Below are 21,253 nucleotides of genomic sequence, written 5' to 3'. Positions count from 1 at the left end.
GGAATGGTACCAGCTCCCTGCTGTTGCTTGCCCTGTGGTTCTGAGCTCTCCTTTGGGAGTTCCCTAAACCCTGACCATCTCTCTGCAAATGGTCTCTTCCTTAAACTCTCCTCAACTCCTTCTAATAGAGTGCCTCCTGCTTTCAGCCTGTTGGTGGGTGCCTGGTGGGGACTGGGTGAGGTTGTGGGTGGCTCTGTGTGGAGTAGAGAGCTCTCTAGGTGATTCTAACCCCCATTTGCTTCCCTTCCTGCCCTTCTCCAGCCCTCACCCCCTTCAGAATAGCAATGAAGCCCAAGTCAGAAAGAAGCAGAGGGTAAAAGGAAAGGAGGGAATGGAGAAAAGAGAGGAGGAGGCCACCATGTTCCTTTCTCTTTAGGGTCTGTGGAAACCTTGATGAGTCTGGAAGCAAGTACTGGGCAGCAAAGACCCAACTTTCCAATTTGTAAAACCAACTTGGATGTGGCTGTTCATTAGACTACTGCATATTCTGCCTTAAAAGAGAAAACAGTACACAGGAAACATTACTCTCCTTTTCCCCTTACTGACTATTGCAACTAATAAGCCTGTGCATTAGTCACTGTGCTAATGAGTAGTTTTACCCTGGCCCTCAGTGAACTAGGCCAGAGAGGGGCCCTGCAAACTCTTGGAAAACCTCATGAAGAATTTTGTCCTTGTTGACCCATTAGCAGAGAGGTAAGATGTGCCAGGGGCTGAGGTTTATAGACTGTAGCTATATTTGGAAATTTAATTGTTTTTCTCAAAATCTCAAGTGAAACAGTTAAGGATTTTATAATAATACAGTCAAAATAGCACATTCCAAGACCTAATGTGTTCTCATCTTTCATTGGCCTCTAAGAGTTTCACAGTCCAGAAAAGCAAGCAAGGGAAAAACTGTTTCAGCAGGTCCTCTACATCAGTGGTTCTCAACCAGGGGTGACTGTGCCCCCAGGGGCACAGACACTTGGCGATGTCTGGAGACATTTTTGATTATTACCACTGGAGTGAGGAATCTATTGGCATCTAGTGGAGAGAGACCAGGGATGCGGCTAAACGTCCCACAATGCACAGGGCAACCTCCCCAACAAAGAATGACCCAGCCCCAAATGTCAATAGTGCAGAGGTTGAGAAACACTTCTCTGTATTAAAATTAAAGCTCCATCAGCAAGGAAATTAGTGCTAAACAATCTCCATAACTTGGCAATTTAAAAACCACACTCCAATGAAGTTAGGTAGCCCTAGTTTACCAATATCATATAAATCACTCATTAAATCTTATTGCCTTAGAGTTTGTGGTATTTTGAAAATGGCAAGTTTATTGCATTTTTTGTGTGTATAATCAACATTTTTCAAAATAGAAACAAGGCTAGTTGGTCGGATGGAATAAAATCATTTGAGCACATGGAGTTTTTTTTTTTTCTTCCCTAAATTGTCTCTCTAATCAAAAGCATTTTCTCTTCAGATTGTGGTTCTAACTGAAGAGATGCCCAGCCCCAAAAGAAGTGGTCTGAGGTTCAGAGTGCAGACCAAGGAAAGAGTGGTGGGATTAGCATCTTAACCATCAGCAACTGCAAAGAAGAGATGAGAATCTAGTGCTATTTGGGAAGGATTTTACCAGACACAAAGGTATCAGGTGTCTTGTCTCCTTTCCACCCAAAATAGTTCTGGCTTGAAGATGAGGTCCTCAAGGTGTCCTCAAGTAAGGAGGAAAAAATCTGTTCTGGGAATTGACTACTGTTAACCACCCCCAACCCCTCCTCTCCCCAATTATTGAGGTTTGCTGGTAAAAGAAGAGGCCAAGAGTGTCTTATACTGTTTGTCACTAAGGCACATGATGTGCTTGTTAAAAAACAAAACAAAAACCCTTTTGTTAAACCTTACTCTGTACTGGGGAAGCAGGTTCAGAAGGAGTCAAAGAGCTATTAAAGAAGCTAAAAGCCTTTTATGGCAAAGAAAAATCAAGCCTGGTATTAAAATTAATGAAGAAGCTGGAAGAGCACAGACAAAAATGCTGGAAGGATGGAGATAGAGAAACTATTTTAAGGTCAGTCTCCAAGAAGATGGAGAAACCAAATGTGAGCAGGTAGAAGGAAATGCCAACCTCTCCAAATTAATTTATCCAAAAGAAGGACCTCATTTCTTGGAAAAACTGACCTATGCAAATTCGCAACTCCAAATACCATTCTTCTGAGTCTATTAGAAGAATCAGTTCAAGGACTTCAGCAATTCCGGAGTTTGACGAGCACTTGAGAGTCTGTTGAATTTCTGCTTTTCAAAGGAACGTTCCTAGAAGCAGAAACTGGTCTGCTCAGACTGACAATGCTAAAATGATGAAGAGCTCAGATAGGCTCAAACTGCAGGAATGTAACACGGTTGTTTGAGTAATGGATAGTGGATGAAACTCACTGCCAAACTTGTATAACTTGGCTTTGTGGACCACCCAAGCCCAGCTCCCTGCCAGGTCAGGGTATGGGGGAGGGTGTGGCTATCATGGCTGACCCCAACTATACAGTCCATCAAAGTGGGCTATCCTACTGACATTTAAGAATGTTCTAATTTCTGAGCCCATGAGGTCCTATTAGAAGATGGTGGTGAATTGAGGCCAACAAAGTTAATAATAATAGTGGATAAAAAGTCTCTAAAAATACTAATGATCTTTATTATGGAATCTACTTTTTGAAGATAAACTAGTCAGTGGTTTATCCCAATCAAAGAGATAACAAAGACAGTGATTAAAACAGTTGAAAATACTGAAGTAGTCATTTGAAAGCAACAGACTATATCAAGTAGAAAAAAGAATTTAATATGGTAGCAACTAATTAGCAAGAAAGTAAAGACGGTCATGCCCTAATGGGAATAAACATAACAACAATCTGACATTTATTCACCTCTCATCCTGTGCCAGAGATTGCTAGGGGCTTTTATTAACATGATTGTACTGAATCTCCCTCACAGCCCTATAAAGTGGATACCATTACCCTCATTTCATAGATGAGACTTTGAGATGCAAAAACTTGAAGTAACATGCCCAGGTTCCCAGAACTACAAAGCAGCAGACCTGTGATATTAATCTACGTCTGTCTGATTCTAAAGTCCAAGCTGTTAAACACTATATTCTACCGGCATAAACTTCTGGCCCTGTGGTGGAGGAGGATACCCCGGAGAACAGCGGAAGTTTCATCATTTGGGTTTTTAGACTGAACAAAATATCAGTGTGTGTGTCATAGGAAGTAATCTCTAATGGTTCAGGGGTGGGTTAGAATAATATCTGTAACTTCCATTTTTGAATGTCAAGGACTCTAAATCCACAGCACTCGTCATTTAATGTGGCCCACTGCAGCTTTCACAGCCCTTCACACACACTTTCTCAGCTGATCCTCACTGAAACCTTGTGAGATAAGCAGGTCACATATTACTATGCCTCTTCTCAAAGATGTGATAGGCAGTCCCATCAGAAATGAAGCACTGCCCAGTTACTTATCATCAAAACTATGTGGGAGGAGGGGGAAATGTGATTCCAAAAAAGTTGCTTATTTCAACGCTGAGCAGTTCATAGGAGTTTATAATTTATTTCCATAACAGTGTGATTGCTTCCTTTTCAACAAGGCTTTGACTCACTCAAAGGAATGTATTCCATTACAAGTCTGCTGGCTTCAGGCTTTATGTAGAACCAGTTGGTTGCCATGACAACCAGAACTAACAAAACACAAACCGTGAACTCTTTCAATATTGGTCACTAACTTACTTCTAACAGTCCACTTCAGAACTGTGGAAGCTGTTGGTGTTTCTGAGGGAGTATATATTCGTATCTTCATTCAGAAGCATTCCTCCTAGTTTGAAAATAATCTCAAGACATCTGTTTTGGGTTCAAGGGAAACCTGGACATAGGGCTTGTCTCTGTGGCTAAAGAGCTTTTAGAGAGCAGTGTCTTCAGTCATGTTACTCTATTCTTTAAAATTTGCATTTCTCATATCAAATAACTTTTAGATCTGGTTGAGGCCAAAAAAAAAAAAAAGTAATATTATACTGAAATTTGCCATTAGCACAAGCTTTACAGCATTTATTAAGTGCCTGACCCTTATCAAAAGATGGCTTATTCACTATATAAAAAGGCTATACCAATTTTTTAAAAAGGTTATAGGATAATATGCTTGAATTTTCAAAAAATGGGATAGTATCTAAGATACCATACAACCTCACTGGCTACAGCTAAATGAGAAACTTTAGGAAAGAGGAAGGGAAGTTTAATTTGAAATGGTTTTTCTCAATTGTGGTGAAACTCTGTTTTTTTATGCTCAGCATCCATCCCCAAATCTTCTGATAACAATATGACTCTCCGTGGGTGACCACTCTATCCCACCCTCAGCCCTCTAATCCAGGTAGAGTTGACACCATTCCAGTACCAAGGATGGGCATGTGACACAAGCCTGGCCAATCAAAGTAATGCACCTATTTGAATATGGGGATACGTTTAAGGAAAGGCATATGACCAACATCAGGTCAATCTGAGCCAAAACGATTCAATTCCACAATTTCTGTTGGAGTTCTCGGAATGGAAGGGAGTTGTTGGGGTTCCTGGACAGCTGTATGAAAACCTAGAGCTTCTGGCAGCTATCTTGCTACCATGAGGAGATAGTCACTTCAGAAAGCAGTCTACTTAGTGAGGAAACAGAGAGAGATGGAAAGAGCAAGACAAATTTCTGATGACACTGTTTGAGCCCCTAGATCAAGACTTGCCTGAAGTCAGTCTCCGGACTTTTCAGTTATTTGACCAATACATTCCTTTTCTCCTTAACTCTAGTTTAATGGGATTTGTTATTTGCAACTAAAAAAGTCATGATCTTTTTCAATAATGTAGTAAAATATCTACATTATTTTAAATGCATGCAATAATTAAATGTAAGTTAGAAAGTAGAAAAGATCTCCAGGGACCCTGTTTCAGTGATTCGATAATTATGGCATCTAATAAGACTGATTAATTCCCTTGTAGTCAATCCCTTGGAGGAGGTTTATTTGCTTAAATCTTTTAGAGATCTTATTTATGATTTTAATTTGTGCTCCTAAGAAATAGTTTCCTCAGAAGGGATACATTTTGACTCCCATTAACTAAAATACATCAGTGGGGTTTTATTGTAGAAGGCTCATGTTATCTTTCTCAGCATGATAGGGACAATCCTGATCATGGACAATCCTAACCTTCCAAGAGAAAAATGGAAAACATCCTATTTTTTAGTCTTCAACTTCAATTATTATCATATTTTTTATATTTATTATTCATTTGGCTGCACCGTGTCTTAGCTGCATCACATGGGATCTTTAGTTGAGGCATGTGAAAACACTTAGTTGTAGCATGTGAGATCTAGTTCCCTGAACAGGGATCGAACCCAGGTTCCCTGCACTGGAAGCGTGGAGTCTTAACCACTGAACCACCAGGAAAGTCCCAAGGTATTATTACATTTAATAAACTTTTAAAATAAACTTTTGCTCCCTAAATCACTGCATAGTTGTTTTAAATTATAAAACATTTGGGGGCCCAACCAAAAAAACCCTGAAAAACACTGTGATTATATTGTTTTTCTTTAAACATCTTCAGAACTATACAAATTTTCCTATTTATTGCCATCTATTTTAGGGGGTTAATACATTCACTGTAGTAAATTCTCTAGAGTATTAATACAACACAAAATGTTACTTTATGACAGGAATTCACAACCCTGGATCCCAATTAGAATCACCTGGGTAGCTTTTCACACTACTAAATGCCATGGCCCCACCCTAGACTAACTGAATCAGAATTTTTTCGAGTAGGGTCCTGGCATTTGTGTTTTTTAGAAGTTCCCCAGGTGATTTTAAGGTCCAGCCAGAGCTAAGAACAATTGCATTGTTGGAAATATTGACTAGAATTCTATGATTTGTTTTAGTATGGAATCATTTTAAAATGCCCTTAATTCCTAAAGATGGAATTTTGAAGAATTATATGTGTGTATACACACACACACACATAAAACACATTGTATATTTGAACAACTCCATTATGTTCTTGGGTATGTTGAAGCACTTTTCATGAAACCTGATACTTTGAAGTCTTTCAAAGGGATATATAGGAGGATAGCTATCTGCCATGTGTTGGAACATCATTCTTTCTTAAAGGTGAATTATTTCTGTTGTTACCCTCAGATACTGTCTATTTGAAATTGCTGAGTTCTACAACTGTTTCTTTGTTCAGTTCAGTTCAGTCGCTCAGTCATGTCCGACTCTTTGTGACCCCATGGGCTGCAGCACACCAGGCCTCCTTATCCATCACCAATTCCTGGAGTTTACTCAGACTCATGTCCATTGAGTCAGTGATGTCATTCAACCATCTCACCCTCTGTCATCCCCTTCTCCTCCCACCTTCAATCTTTCTCAGCATCAGGGTCTTTTCAAATGAGTCAGTTCTTTGCATCAGGTGGCCAAAGTATTGGAGTTTCAGCTTCAACATCAGTCCTTCCAATGAATATTCAGGACTGATTCCTTCAGGATGGACTGGTTGGATCTCCTTGCAGTCCACGGGACTCTCAAGAGTCTTCTCCAACACCAAAGTTCAAAAGCATTAATTCTTCGGTGCTCAGCTATTATAGTCCAACTCCCACATCCATACACAACTACTGGAAAAACCATAACTCTGACTAGATGGACCTTTATTCGCAAATTAATGTCTCTGTTTTTTAATATGCTGTCTAGGTTGGTCATAGGTTTTCTTCCAAGGAGCAAGCGTCTTTTAATTTCATGGCTGCAGTCACCATCTGCAGTGATTTTGGAGCCCCCCCAAAATAAAGTCTGTCACTGTTTCCATTGTTTCCCCATCTATTTGCCATGAAGTGATGGGACTGGATGCCATGATCTTCGTTTTTTGAATGTTGAATTTTAAGCCAACTTTTTCACTCTCCTCTTTCACTTTCACACAGAGACTCTTTAGTTATTCTTCGCTTTCTGCCATAGGGGTGGTGTCATCTGCATATCTGAGGTTATTGATATTTCTCCTGGCAATCTCGATTCCAGCTTGTGCTTCTTCCAGCCCAGCATTTCTCGTGATGTACTCTGCATATAAGTTAAACAAACAGGGTGACAATATACAGCCTTGATGTACTCCTTTCCCGATTTGGAACCAGTCTGTTGTTCCATGTCCAGTTCTAACTGTTGCTTCTTGACCTGCATACAGATTTCTCAGGAGGCAGGTCAGGTGGTCTGGTATTTCCACTGCTTTAAGAATTTTCCACAGTTTGTTGTGATCCACACAAAGGCTTTTGCATAGTCAATAAAGCAGAAGTAGATGTGTTTCTGGAACTCTCTCGCTTTTTCGATGATCCAATGGATGTTGGCAATTTGATCTCTGGTTCCTCTGCCTTTTCTAAATCCAGCTTGAACATCTGGAAGTTCATGGTTCACATACTGTTGAAGCCTGGCTTGGAGAATTCTGAGCATTACTCACTAGTGTGTGAGATGAGTACAATTTTGTGGTAGTTTGAGCGTTCTTTGGCATTGCCTTTCTTTGGGATTGGAATGAAAACTGATCTTTCCCAGTCCTGTGGCCCCTGCAGAGTTTTCCAAATTTGCTGGCATATTGAGTGCAGCACTTTCAAAGCATCATCTTTAGGATTTGAAATAGCTCAATTAAAATTCCATCACCTCTACTAGCTTTGTTCTTAGTGATGCTTCCTAAGGCCCACTTCGCATTCCAGGATGTCTGGCTCTAGGTGCGTGATCACACCATCGTGGTTATCTGGGTCATGAAGATTTTTTTTTTGTATAGTTCTTCTGTGTATTTTTGCCACCTTTTATTTGTTAACTTTCCTCAATAGAGTGCATACTTACTATTTTTCCATCTCTAAGTAGCGTCTGTGCTTAGTGGGAGACACGGTTACTGTCTCAGATGCTATTAACTTCTTCTTGCTCCTAAATAATACATAAAACCTAAGACCCAAAGAAACCTTTAGTCAGAGAGAGCTAGAATAAGGTGGCAGGATGAAGCCAATCACAGAATCTTTTTTCCTTAATAGGAACAAAAAGGAACTATTTTCCAAAATGGAAAAAATTTACCAACAACAACCACAGAAGAAAAGAGGTATTAGCTGCTGTCAAAAAAAAACATATTGAAAAGATCATACATCATAACCAAGTGGGCTTTGTCCCAAGGATGCAAGGATTCTTCAATATTTGCAAATCAATCAATGTGATACACCACATTAACAAATTGAAAGATAAAAGCCATATGACCATCTCAATAGATGTAGAAAAAGCCTTTGACAAAATTCAACATCCATTTATGATAAAAACACTCCAGAAAGCAGGCATAGAAGGAATATACCTCAACATAATAAAAGCCATATATGATAAACCCACAGCAAACATTATCCTCAATGGTGAAAATTTGAAAACATTTCCCCTAAAGTCAGGAACAAGACAAGGATGCCCACTATCACCACTACTATTCAACATAGTTTTGGAAGTTTTGGCCACAGCAATCAGAGAAGAAAAAGAAATAAAAGGAATCCAGATTGGAAAAGAAGTAAAACTCTCACTGTTTGCAGATGACATGATCCTCTACATAAAAAACCCTAAAGACTCCAACAGAAAATTACTAGAGCTAATCAATGAATATAGTAAAGTTACAGGATATAAAATTAACACACAGAAATACCTTGCATTCCTATACACTAACAATGAGAAAATGGAAAGAGAAATTAAGGAAACAATTCCATTCACCATTGCAACGAAAAGAATAAAATACTTAGGAATAAAGCTACCTAAAGAAACAAAAGACCTATACAAAGAAAACTATAGAACACTGATGAAAGAAATCAAAGATGATACAAATAGATGGAGGAATATACTAGCACTAATGATAAAAGGAATAGCAATTCACTCCTGCAGTTATTCACTTAGCAAAATATTTATTGACTTCAGACTATTCTACAAAGCTACAATCATCAAGACAGTATGGTACTGGCACAAAAAGAGAAACACAGACTAGTGGAACAAGATAGACAGTGCAGAGATAAATCCACACACCTGTGGGCACTTTATCTTTGACAAAGGAGGCAAGAATATACAATGGACAAAAGGGAGCCTCTTTGATAAGTGGTGCTGGGGAAACCTGGACAGCTGCAGGTAAAAGAATGAAATTAGAACACTTCATAACACCACACACAAAAATAAACTGAAAATGGATTAAATACTTAAATGTTAAAGCCAGAAACTATAAAGCTCTTAGAGGAAAACATACACAGTATACTCTCTGACATAAATCACAGCAAGATCTTCTTTGGTCCTAGAATAATGGAAACAAAAACAAAAATAAACAAATGGAACCTAATAAAACTTGAAAACCTTTGCATAGCAAGGCAAACAATAAAAAAGATTAGAAGACAAACTTCAGAATGGGAGAAATTAATTGCAAACGAAGCAACTGATGAAGGATTAACCTCCAAAATATATAAGCACCTCATACAGCTCAATATAAGCAGCTCATACAGCTCAATAGCAGAAGAACAAACAGCCCAATCAAAAAATGGGCAGAAGACCAAAACAGACATTTCTCCAAAGAAGACATAGCAATGGCCAACAAACACATGAAAAGATGCACAACATCGCTCATTATTAGAGAAATGCTAATCAAAACTACAATGAGGTTTTCTAACCAATCAGAATGGCCATCATCAAAAAACTACAAACAATAAATGCTGTTGAAAATGTGGAGAAAAGGGAGCCCTCCCCTACACTGTTGATGGGAATGTAAATTGATACAGCTACTATGGAAAATACTAGGGTGATTCCTTAACAAACTAGGAATAAAACTACCATATGACCCAGCAGTCCCACTACCGGTCATATATCCTGAGAAAACCACAATTCTAAAAGACACATGTACCCCCAAAGCTTACTGTAGCACTGTTTACAATAGCCAGGACATAGAAGTAACCTAAGTGTCCATCAGTAGATGAATGGATAAAGAAGTTGTGGTACATATATACAATGGAATGTTACTCATCCATAAAAAGGAATGAATTTGAAGTATTGAACCTGGAGCCTGTTATACAGAGTGAGGTAAGAAAGAGAAAAACAAATATCATGTATTAGCACATATATATGGAATCTAGAGAAATAGTACTGATGAACCTATTTACAGAGAAGAAATGGAGATGCAGACATAGAGAATGGACTTGTGGACACAGCAGGGGGAGAAGAGGCTAGGACAAACTGAAAGAAGTAGCATTGACATATATACACTATCATGTGTAAAACAGATAACTAGTGGGAAGCTGCTACATAACACAGGGAGCCCAGGTTGGTGCTCTGTGATGACCCAGAGGGGTGGGATGGGGGGTGGGGGGTGGTGAAGAGGTTCCAGAAGGAGGGGATATATATATATAATTACGACTGATTCGTGTCAATGTACAGTGGAGACCACTGCAACATTGTAAAGCAATTATCCTCCAACTTAAAAAGATGACTGATCCAATCAGCTATGACAAAAAATGAAAAAATATATTAATATATTTAATACATTAAGGCAAACAAGTAAAAATATGTATCTTATTTACAAATATCTATTGTTTTCTAAAAGAAGATAAACTCATATCTTTACTGAGTAAAGATATGCATAAAGAATTAAATTTGAAAACCAGAGAGAAAGCTACGAAGCAAGAGAGTTGAAAAGAAAGAAGAAATAGCTGAAAAGCACTAGTGGAGAACAAAATGTAGAGTTTTGGAGTGAGATGCTACATGTTGTGTGTTGTAATGTCCCTTCCTTCTCTAATCACTCCACAAAATCTTTAATAATCTTATAACTCATTTTTAAGAAAGATATTTATTGAGTTACTATCTACCAGCTTTGGGCTTAAAGCTAAGGATAGTGAACAAGACAGGCATGACCACCACACTCACAGTATTGATACTTAGAGTGTGCTAGAAAGAAACACACAAGATAACTAATCCCACAATTGAGTAAATGACCTAGGAGAAAAACACAGATAGAAGGAAAAGGTATAATGGAGAGCCCCAATCTAATCTGGGAAGGGAGGGAAGCTACTTTGAGGAAGTGATGTCAGAGTTAAGCTTTTGAGGATTATTAAGAGTAAACTAGATGAAGACTGGGTGTGGGACTTCCCTGGTGGTCCAGTGGTTAAGACTCTGTGCTTCCACTGCAGGCAGTAAGGGTTCAATCCCTGGTCAGAGAACTAAGATCCTGCAAGCCTTGTGGTGAGGCCCAAAACAGAACAAAACAAAAACCCTAGACTGGGTGTGAGGTAGAGAAGATTCTGAACAAAAGGAACTGGGCCTCTTCTGGCAAGGAACCAGAGGATAAAGGACAGTGAGAAGTGGGGGCAACACAGAGAGTGCTGGAAGGGCTGGCACACTCTGAGGGCTTCAGCCATGTTAGAAATTTGATCTTTATTTCAAAAACCATGAAAAGCTGCTGACAGATTTTCAGAAGGAGTATTTTCTCAAGTCATGTTTCCAGTGCTCTTTGCTGTTAAATTTCCCCCAAGTCACCAAAAAAAAAAAGAAAGAAAGAAAGAAACTGCCTCACTCTCTTGGTGGACATGTGGCTCCCTTTCTTCTTACTAAATTTCCTAGTGCAAGGTTCTTAGCTTTTGGTCCCTGGGAGACAGTGTATACAATTCCCAGATGGTGTGGGGAGGGGAGTATGTACAGAGGAGCTCTGAGGAAACCAAGCTGGACCATGTGAGCTCTGGTGAGCTCAGCACCATCAGTAACACAAGGATCCATAAGGACACATTAGCTTTCTTTAAGCTTTGGATGTATGTTGGAGGATGAGATCACTCCCTGTGACTCTAGGGTCTTGTTATTGACAGCTGCAATGCTAAAATTGGCACCATAGGCATGTTATGAAATACGGGTAGAGCAGCCCCTGGCCTCTGTTATATATTGCCTCGGCTATGAGCTGCTATCCTCGATTGAGTACAGGTGAAAACAGATGGAAAATGAATCATTTTACAATTCTCAGTGTGTTTTCACCAACTTAGCATCTGCTGGAAAATTTGTTCTGAGAATAGCATCAAGGAACTGATCTGCCTAGTAGGCAATGGCCAACTGAGGCCTCTGAGAGATGGTTTCTCCATTGCCAAGGAGCACTTTGCCAAAGTTCTCAAGGCTATGGGGTTGCCTTGACAACACCAAGTAAAACAAGACACTGAAGTTCTTTAAAATGACCATAAGTCAACATGGTCGACATGTTGATGGCTTCCAGATCTAAAGTTTCTAGCTTAACTTCTTTTTCAAGTTCTGTTATTTGTATTTTCTGCTGTTTGGGGTCAAGAATGGTATCAACCTTGACTGCACTTCACAATCACTGTAGACCTTTAAAAAAGTGGAGGTTTCCATGCCCATTCCAGAAAATGTTGGTCCACTAGGTTTAGAGCAAGCCCAGTGCTGTCTACAAGAACCTTCTGAGATGTCAGAAATGTTCTACATATATGCACCATCCAATACAATAGTCAGTAGCCACATGTATCCACTGAGCACTTGAAATGCAGCTGGTATGACTTCAGAACAGGATTTTTACTTTTAGTTAATTTTAATGAATTTTAATAACCACATGTACTAGTGGCTACCATAATGAACCCTTGCAGCTCTATTTGATTACACCTGAGAATCTTTAGGAAATTAAATACAAGATAACTACTCTATTAGATACCACTTCTGCTCCACAGACAATCCCTCTGTGATTTAAACCATGGCCCACAGGAGAAGATACATTTTATATAATGACCCAGGACATAGCTGCAGATACACACATGCACACACACTGTCATAGACATATATACTTACTCAGGTAAAACTACTTGTCAGGAACTCCGCTGTTTTTCATCTTATTCTAGTCTACCAAATAACTGCTGGTCATTACCCAACAAATAAATTTCATGATCCACTAATGCATCAGGCCTCACAGTTTGGCAAACACTACCACACAGAGCTATCTTGTTTCATGGGGTGCCTGTCTCTCTATTCTAGGCATTGAGGTCTTTGCCAGGTGCCACTCCTGCTCAGCCAGGTTTATCAGAGCTCCCGTGGTTTCAGAGCTGTGACCCAATGAAGGGGAGTACCCCTGTTCCCCCCTTGTTTCAGTCTGTTAGAAGGCTTCCAAAGCATGCAGCTGATATCTGAGTCCTGTAAAGCTCCTTCTTCCTGAAGCAGCTCTTCTGGCTTCCATTTATGGCCTTCCAGTTCCTGAAGCTGTGAGTTTCCACTGGGAGTCTGGAGGTAGGGAAAGCTGAATGTCAGACAGCATGTCATACACAGAATTGCTTCCATCCTCTGGCTCCTGAACCAAGGTTTCCCACAGGCTCCAGTTCTTTGTGGCCACAATTAGATTCTATTTCAGGAGGCTCCTTAGCCGGCATGCATCAGGCCTCTGGTGGGCCCCACTCTCACTTCAACTAGCTTGCAGAAATTTCCTCTAACTCAAAGAACTTGATAAGCAGTATTTAAAAAAAAAAAAAAAAGTGTGCTGTGGGACCACGGTTGGATTCATTCTGCAAAAGGCTGAGGGAGCCTCAGAAAGGGATGGAGGAGAGAAGAGGAGGAGGAGGTAACAGGTGAATTAATCTCAAACGATAAGTCAGAGCTTGTAGGAAGAGAGGGACTTGCTATGGTGTCTTTTCCAGCCTCCCCCAGTCCAGTCAGTGGTTTTATCCTCCTCGCTCCCACAGCACTTTGTTCATACCTCCCCTTGTCAAACTTTAAAGTGGTTGTTACTATCTAGATTTTGAGGGCTTCAGGTACAAAGTTCATGTTCTCTTCACCTTTGTATCCTTACCCATCGATGTGATGCCTTTCCTATTGTAGATACAAAAAGTCACTGAGGGAAAAGACAGAGTGTATTAGATAAATAGATGAGTGTGAAAATCGAAGTGGATTCCCAAGAGGGAATGGGATGCTCCCAGTAATTGCTTTCAGAGGCGCCCGGCTAGCCCTAGGTCCTCTCCTGTTTGATTGCCCTGAAGAGCATAGACAGCTGGGTTATTCTGGTAGGTTTGAGATCATTGAGGCCCATCTTAGAACCAGCCCAGGATTCCTGCCCAAATGCTGGGTCTTTGCCTCTAGCTGTTGAGGTAGACCCAATCTCTGAAGAGATTAGCAACCAACCATGTCCTTTGAACCCAAGAAGTTCAGCAGTCAGGCTCCATCACTTGCACACGGAGCCCAGCATGGATATGCTCCTAATCCAAATACACACTGTAATCAGGTGTGCAGACAAGGAATGGAAGCATTTCAGGTCTGAACTGGCCTTTGAGATCATCTAGTAAGGTCTCCCTGGAGAAGGCAATGGCAGCCCACTCCAGTACTCTTGCCTGGAAAATCCCATGGACGGAGGAGCCTGGTAGGCTGCAGTCCATGGGGTCGCTACAAGTCGGACATGACTGAGCAACTTCACTTTCACTTTTCACTTTCACACATTGGAGAAGGAAATGGCAACCCACTCCAGTGTTCTTGCCTTGAGAATCCCAGGGACGGGGGAGCCTGGTGGGCTGCCGTCTATGGGGTCGCATAGGGTCGGACACGACTGAAGTGACTTAGCAGCAGTAGCAGCAGTAAGGTCTCCCTGACTGAGCTTTAATGAGAATCAGACTTCAGCCTAAAGCGTCCTTTCAGTCAACTTCCTTTCTCTTTTTCCTCCAGGATTTCCATGGTCAGGATTTCCTTGGAAATCAGAAACGAAGAATGACTGATGCTCTACTTGCAGGGAGGGTTCACGTTTTCACCTCTTAACAGTTATCTACTGGGAGTACTTGGAAGTGAGGAAATCCAGGAGGAGGAGGTGTGGGCAGAGTTGATACTATTTTTAGGGGCTGAATCTGAGTTCTGAAGGCGCTTCTGGAGGCCACTGGAGACCCTTGTCTATGCAGCTCACCCCAGGCACCCAGCATCTGAAGGACACTGCAGTCGGGGGTGGCTGAGGTCCTGCGGGCAGTTAGAAGCCCAAGCACAGGTTGGAGGTGCATGGAAGACAAGCTCTGGCCCCGAGACCGACCCTGGAAGAGCATACAGCAGACCCAGTCCTGCTGCTGCTTGACTTCACTCCTCAAAAATTCTGCAGCTAATCTTGGATGTTTAGAAGTAGCTAAATCTAGCGGGGAACGGGAACACTGGCCTCTCAGCCCAGCAGCATTTGTCTTTGCAGCTGCACTGCCCTCACAGCACAGGTGTACAGAGCATGATTAAATGACCCCAGAAAGCTGACGGCCTGGGGTGTGGTGTTCATTCTTTCTCCCTGATGCAACTATCTCAGGGTGTGGGTAACTCTTTGCCTCACTCCCCTTTTTTCTTCCCCACCCCCAGATTCTGGGTTTCCTACTCTGGTTTCACTATTAAACAAACAAACAAACAAACAAACCAGAGACGCAAGGAGACAGCTTTCATGCTGTTGATTTGCTTTTAGAACCACTAACTCCGGTTCCTTTTAGAAGTCTGCCCAAAAAGCAGGAAGGCAGGATAAACTTCTGAAAAATCTTTCAGCACCTTCATTGATCCAAATTTTAGTGTGATTTGGCAGGCGACTTAGGGTAACATGTTCCAGCGTTTGAACTTGTGCATAATTGCCAGATTAGCTATTGTTTGACTTGTACAATTATTAATGAAATGTGGAAAAAGAGAAAGGGTGGTAACTGGGAAGCCTACAGCAATGTCTAGACACGGGGGTGGGGGTTGGGAGGTGGAGTACCAAAGAAGACGACACAGAATTTCCTTGATTTTCATTTTGCTCGGCCTCAGTATTTCTGTCTGGGCATAATAACACTTGGGCCAAGAAACTGATAGGAAAGAGATAGGGTTTGGTTAAAACGAAAAATCAAGTTTTAGGCTATAGACCAGAAACATTTCTCACTTAAGTATGTTGAAAGAAAAGATGCAACCACTTGGGCTGTATGAGAAACGCACACATGTGCATAAATACACAATGATGTTAAGGTTTTCAAGAGCTACCGCCATGTCAATCCAGCCAGGAGAGATAGGCTCAGGGTAATTTGGTTCTTAAAGGGAGAAGATTTTTGTTTCAGGACAGCTTGTGAATTTCACACATGCATTTTATTTTTATTGAAGTATGGTGGATTTACAATGTTGTGCCAATCTCTGCCATATAGCAGAGACTCTTATACACATACAGTCTTTTAATATTTTTTCCACTGTGGTTTATCACACGATAATGAATATAGTTCCCTGTGCTACACAGTAGGACATTGTTGTTTACACATGTGCTTTTGTAACCTTGTGTCCGGGTCACATCAGGATAGGTGTCGTGGCAGCAGGGTTATAGAATAAATCTGCCCACTGACTCATGAGAATTGGGAGGAGGGACAATATACGGGATTATGAAGTAATTTATATTCTTAATGTCTTGGTGTCTTCACTGCCCAGCAAATTCCCTTCCCATCCCACGGTGGGAAGAAGAAAGCTAAGTGAGGGAATCAGACAAACATACCAAGGTTTTGGCTGAGATCTCCATCAGCAAAAATAAAAAAGAAACCATTTATGTTGTGTGTTTAGTTGCCTTTGGTATAGATATAGATGTATAAATTATGTATAATACTCAATATAATAATTATGTACACACATGCAATTGCACATACTTTGTCTCATTCATATAAATGTAAGTGGAAATTTGAAGTGACTGAATAGAACAATTTTCATGCATGTTGGGAAAAATTTATTTAAAATTGGAGGATAATTGCTTTACAATATTGTGTTGGCTTCTGCCACACAGCAATGTGAATCAGTCATAAGTATATATGTGTCCCCTCCCTCTTGAATCTCCCCCCACCCCATCAGAGGTGTCACAGAGTACCACATTAAGCTCCCTGCATTATACAGCAACTTCCCACTAGCTGTCTTTTTAACATGTGGTAATGTATGTATTTCGATGCTACTCTCTCAACGTGTCCCACCCTCTCCTTCCCCTGTGGTGTCCAAAGTCTGTTCTCTATGTCCGCATCTCTATTCCTGCCCTGTAAATAGGTTCATCATCACCATTTTTCTAGATTCCACATATATATGTTAATTTATAGTATTTGTTTTTTTTGACCTACTTTGTATAACAGGCTCTAGGTTCATCTACCTCACTAGAACTGACACAAATGCATTCCTTTTTGTGGCTGAGCAATATTCTACTGTATATATGTACCACAACTTCTTTATCCATTCATCTGTCGATGGACAACTAGGTTACTTCAAGCATCTCCTTTCCTAGTCTCTTAACCCACCAGGACCCTTCTTAGAGATAGAACCACGTTGGAAGCAAGCTCACAAGCTTCCGTTCTCAGAGAACAGGCTTCTGCCAGTGTGGACTAGGCAGCAGAGCTTGGTCTTTACCCCACGCCAACCAAGCCACAGAAGCTTAAATCCTCAGCATCCTTTCACTCCTTTACATGCATAAGTAGCATGGCTCCAGGACACATGAGAGTAAGGTTTGATGAGTGTCCCTGGGGAGGAGGCCTGGGAAAGGTGCTGCTGTCTAGGATGGGCTGATGTCATAGAGAATAACCCTGGGCAGTGGGGGAAGTAGAGGCAGCAGAATTAGCTTAGGGAGCCTGAAATAGAGGAAGGAGGTATGGGAATAAAAAAGGGCTGGGGGTGAGGAAAAGATGGAGCAAGAATATTGTAGTGCTAGAAGAAACCTTTGAGAACATTTTAGCCTAGCCCCTTCATATTACAGATGAAGAAACTGAGGCTCTGAGAGATTAACTGATTTGTCCAAAGACATGAAGCATGTAGCAAGAGATCTGAAATTAGAATTTGGATCTCCTGTTGCAAGCCTGGTAGACTTCCTACTGTGATGAAATATTAAATACACTAAAACCACAATAAGCTAATATTGAGTTAATTTGCAGTTCAAAGGAACTGTTGTTTCTCAACTAAATGCCCTATTTGTTCTTCATTAATAAATTAGATAATTCTGAATCCTGACCATTCCATATTTCTCTTACATGTTAATGCAGCTCTGCTGTAATCATGCCAAATATTACAGGCAGATAATGAATTTACTAGATTATTTAAAATCATTTCATTACACGCTAATTTGTTTTCCAGGATCACATTTAAACTTCCTTTTTATCTTTGCTTTTTTTGTAAGGCACCAGAATCACTCCATGTCTTTGGTAGGTAAACTTCAAAACACCAGAAAAAATTCTGTTTCTAGTATTTCCTGCTAAGACTTGAAAAGTCTAGGGACTGCAAACTGTATGAAAAAGTCAGGTGGTTCTCTCAAGGCTTCCAATATAGTTTTGGCATTTGTCATAATTTAAGTCCTATTTGGACTGTATGGAATCTCATGATTTTCATTTTTCATTGCTAGCAAGGAGTGATTTGCTAGAAAATCACTCAAGCATTATACAAGTAACATCATTCCTGCTGGGCTAGCAAATTGGTCAGACTCGCCTTGTTCTTCCAGAATTGCGAAAGTTTCCAAGTCCAAATTCTGGTTATGATTCTACTTGACCTTTATCTTCATCTATACATAGATTTTAACTGTGAAGGACCTGCTGTTTGAGATATGAGGCTTAGGATGCTTATTTCCCCTATCAAGACATCTTATGGGTAACCAGGAAACTCAGGGCAGAAAATTTTAACAACCAAAATTTTCATTTCTAAAATCTCTAACTTATTCTTGCATTCTGCTTTCTATTCTCTCATTTGCTTGAAGTCTTTCAGAGATTTCTATTCTCTAGCACTGACATGTGTTAATCATTTTTAAAATTGTGTGCATGTATTAATATCTGTTCTGTCATTTCAATGGCTTTGAGGATGGAAAGGGGAGACTGGCATGTGGGTTCAGCATGCCATGTTGGTCTGATCTCTGTAATCATTTTCTTGAATAATGATTGTGACAAGTCCAGAAACTGGAACTGAGTTGATCAGATACACACCATGCTAGATTCTGGGGCCTTTATTTGAAGGATCAAAAGACCCATTTCTAGGTACTTGACCCTTCTAACAAGGTAGACACACACTCCAACTAAACAATGTGTATCTGACAGTTTGTGTGTATAATCTTTAGTCTTCTCTACATATTAGATCATATATCTGATAACAGAGATAATTTTACTTCTTCCTTTCCAATTTGGATGCCTTTTCTTTCTTTTTCTTGCCTAACTGCTCTGCCTAGAACTTCCAGTAACATGTTGAATAGAACTGGTGAAAGTGAGCGTACTTGTCTTGTTCCTAAGCTTATAGGAAAAGTTTTGAGTGTTTCATCATTGAGTATGATACTTGCTGTTAATTTTTCATACATGGCTTTCGTTACATTGAGGTAGCTTCCTTCTATTCCTTAGTTTGTTGAGTGTTTCTATCATGAAAAGTTTTTGAAGTCTGTCAGTTGCCTTTTCTGCATCATTTGAGATTATCATGTGATTTTCTTCCTTTATTCTATTAATGTAATGTATGTGTGCTCAGTTGCTCAGTCATGTCCGACTGTTTGCCATCCCGCCAGGCTCCTCTGTCCAAGGGGATTTCCCAGGCAAGAATATTGGAGTGGGTTGCCATTTCCTTCTCCAGGGAATCTTCCCAACCCAGGGATTGAACCCAGGTCTCCTACATTGCAGGCGTATTCTTTACCATCTGAGCCACTACGGAAGCCCCACTCTCTTTTTTTCCATTAGTCTATCTATCTAAAGTGAAAGTGTTGGTCTGACTCATTGCGACTCCATGGACTGTAGCCTGCCAGGCTCCTCTGTCCATGGGATTCTCCAAGCAAGAATACTGGAGTGGGTTGCCATTACCTTCTCCAGGGGATCTTCCCAACCCTGGGATCAAACCTGAGTCTCCTGCATTGCAGGCAGATTCTTTACCTTCTGAGCCACCAGGGAAGCCACCAAAATTTTTTTGGCTGCACTGCACAGCATATGGGCTCTTAGTTCCCCAAACAGGGATCGAACTCACACCCCTGGCTTTGGAAGCACAGAATCTTAACCACTGGACGGCCAAGGAAGTCCCTGGTTTGTCCATTTTGTTGGTCTTTACAAAGAACCAAATTTTGGTTTCATTGATTTTCTATTGTTTGTCTACTCTCTATTTCATTTTTTTCTGCTCTAGTCTTCATTATGTCTTTCTTCTGCTGGTTTTGGATTTAGTTTGCTCTTTTTCTAGTTCTTTAAATTGTAAATCTAGTGTTGACTTAAAATCTTACTTTTTTTTTTTTAAGTATATGTGCTGCCGAAGTGAGCACAAAAACTTATTTTTTAATGTAAGTATTTATAATTATAAATTCTCCTTAGTGCTTTTGTTGCATTCTATTATTTTGGTATGCTGTGTGTTTTCATTTGTGTCTAAGATTTTTCTAATTTTCCTTGTGATTTCTTCTGTCATCTTTCGGTTGTTTTAAGAGTATGTTGGCTAGACCAAAGTGCAAGTGTAGAAAAGTGGTAGGAGATAAATCTTAGATAACTTTGGGCCAGATAATTTTTAAAAAATTCTTTGAATATCAGGCTTAAAGTTTAGACTTTCTTTTATGGACAAAAGAGATGTACTGACAGCTGAAAAGTAAAGAATTTTTAATTTCTTTCCAAAAGATGTCCTATAAATATGGAATGACAATAAAAAGTAAATTCCTTGAAATCACAAACATCTTTTTGCACTAAATTAAAGAGCCAAGGGTCATATCTGTGTAGTCAACAAGTACAGTGATAATAGATTCAATTCACCAACAGCCTTTCATCTTCTGTTTATCTCTTAAGAAAACCTAAATCCATTTTTCTTTGCCTGAACACTTCAATTATTCTCTCCCAAATAGCGACTTCTGTTTTATGGATTATTCTTGTTCTATTCTTCCTTTTGGCTTTATAAAATGAACATCTGGAATTTTCCTTGATTGTTATATTCTTGAAATAAAATTTTATTAAAAGATTTGCTGTGGCTCAAAGGAAAATTTATTGGTTTGGTGTGCTTTTGACTTGGTGGAAGACTTATCAATGTCAAATGTAAATTTAGCATTTCAATACCAATTTAAACCCTTCAACTGACAAATATAATCTTGTTGGGACAAATAAATTTCATCACACTTATGTAGAACTATTTTCTTTATTGTAGTAGTAAACTGGATGGGTATTACCATCATTTTCAAGATAAACTATTGGGAAAACTATTGGTTCATCCAGAAATGAAAATTCCTTAAAAGTCCCATCTGCCATTAAATGCCTGAGATACTTACTCTTGAAAGGGCTTGATAAGAAATATCACAGAATTGCATTTGTTTCCTCTAATT

This window comes from Cervus canadensis, chromosome X, assembly GCF_019320065.1.
Source record: "Cervus canadensis isolate Bull #8, Minnesota chromosome X, ASM1932006v1, whole genome shotgun sequence".
Taxonomy (NCBI): Eukaryota; Metazoa; Chordata; class Mammalia; order Artiodactyla; family Cervidae; genus Cervus; species Cervus canadensis.
Note: the sequence above shows the minus strand (reverse complement) of the source record.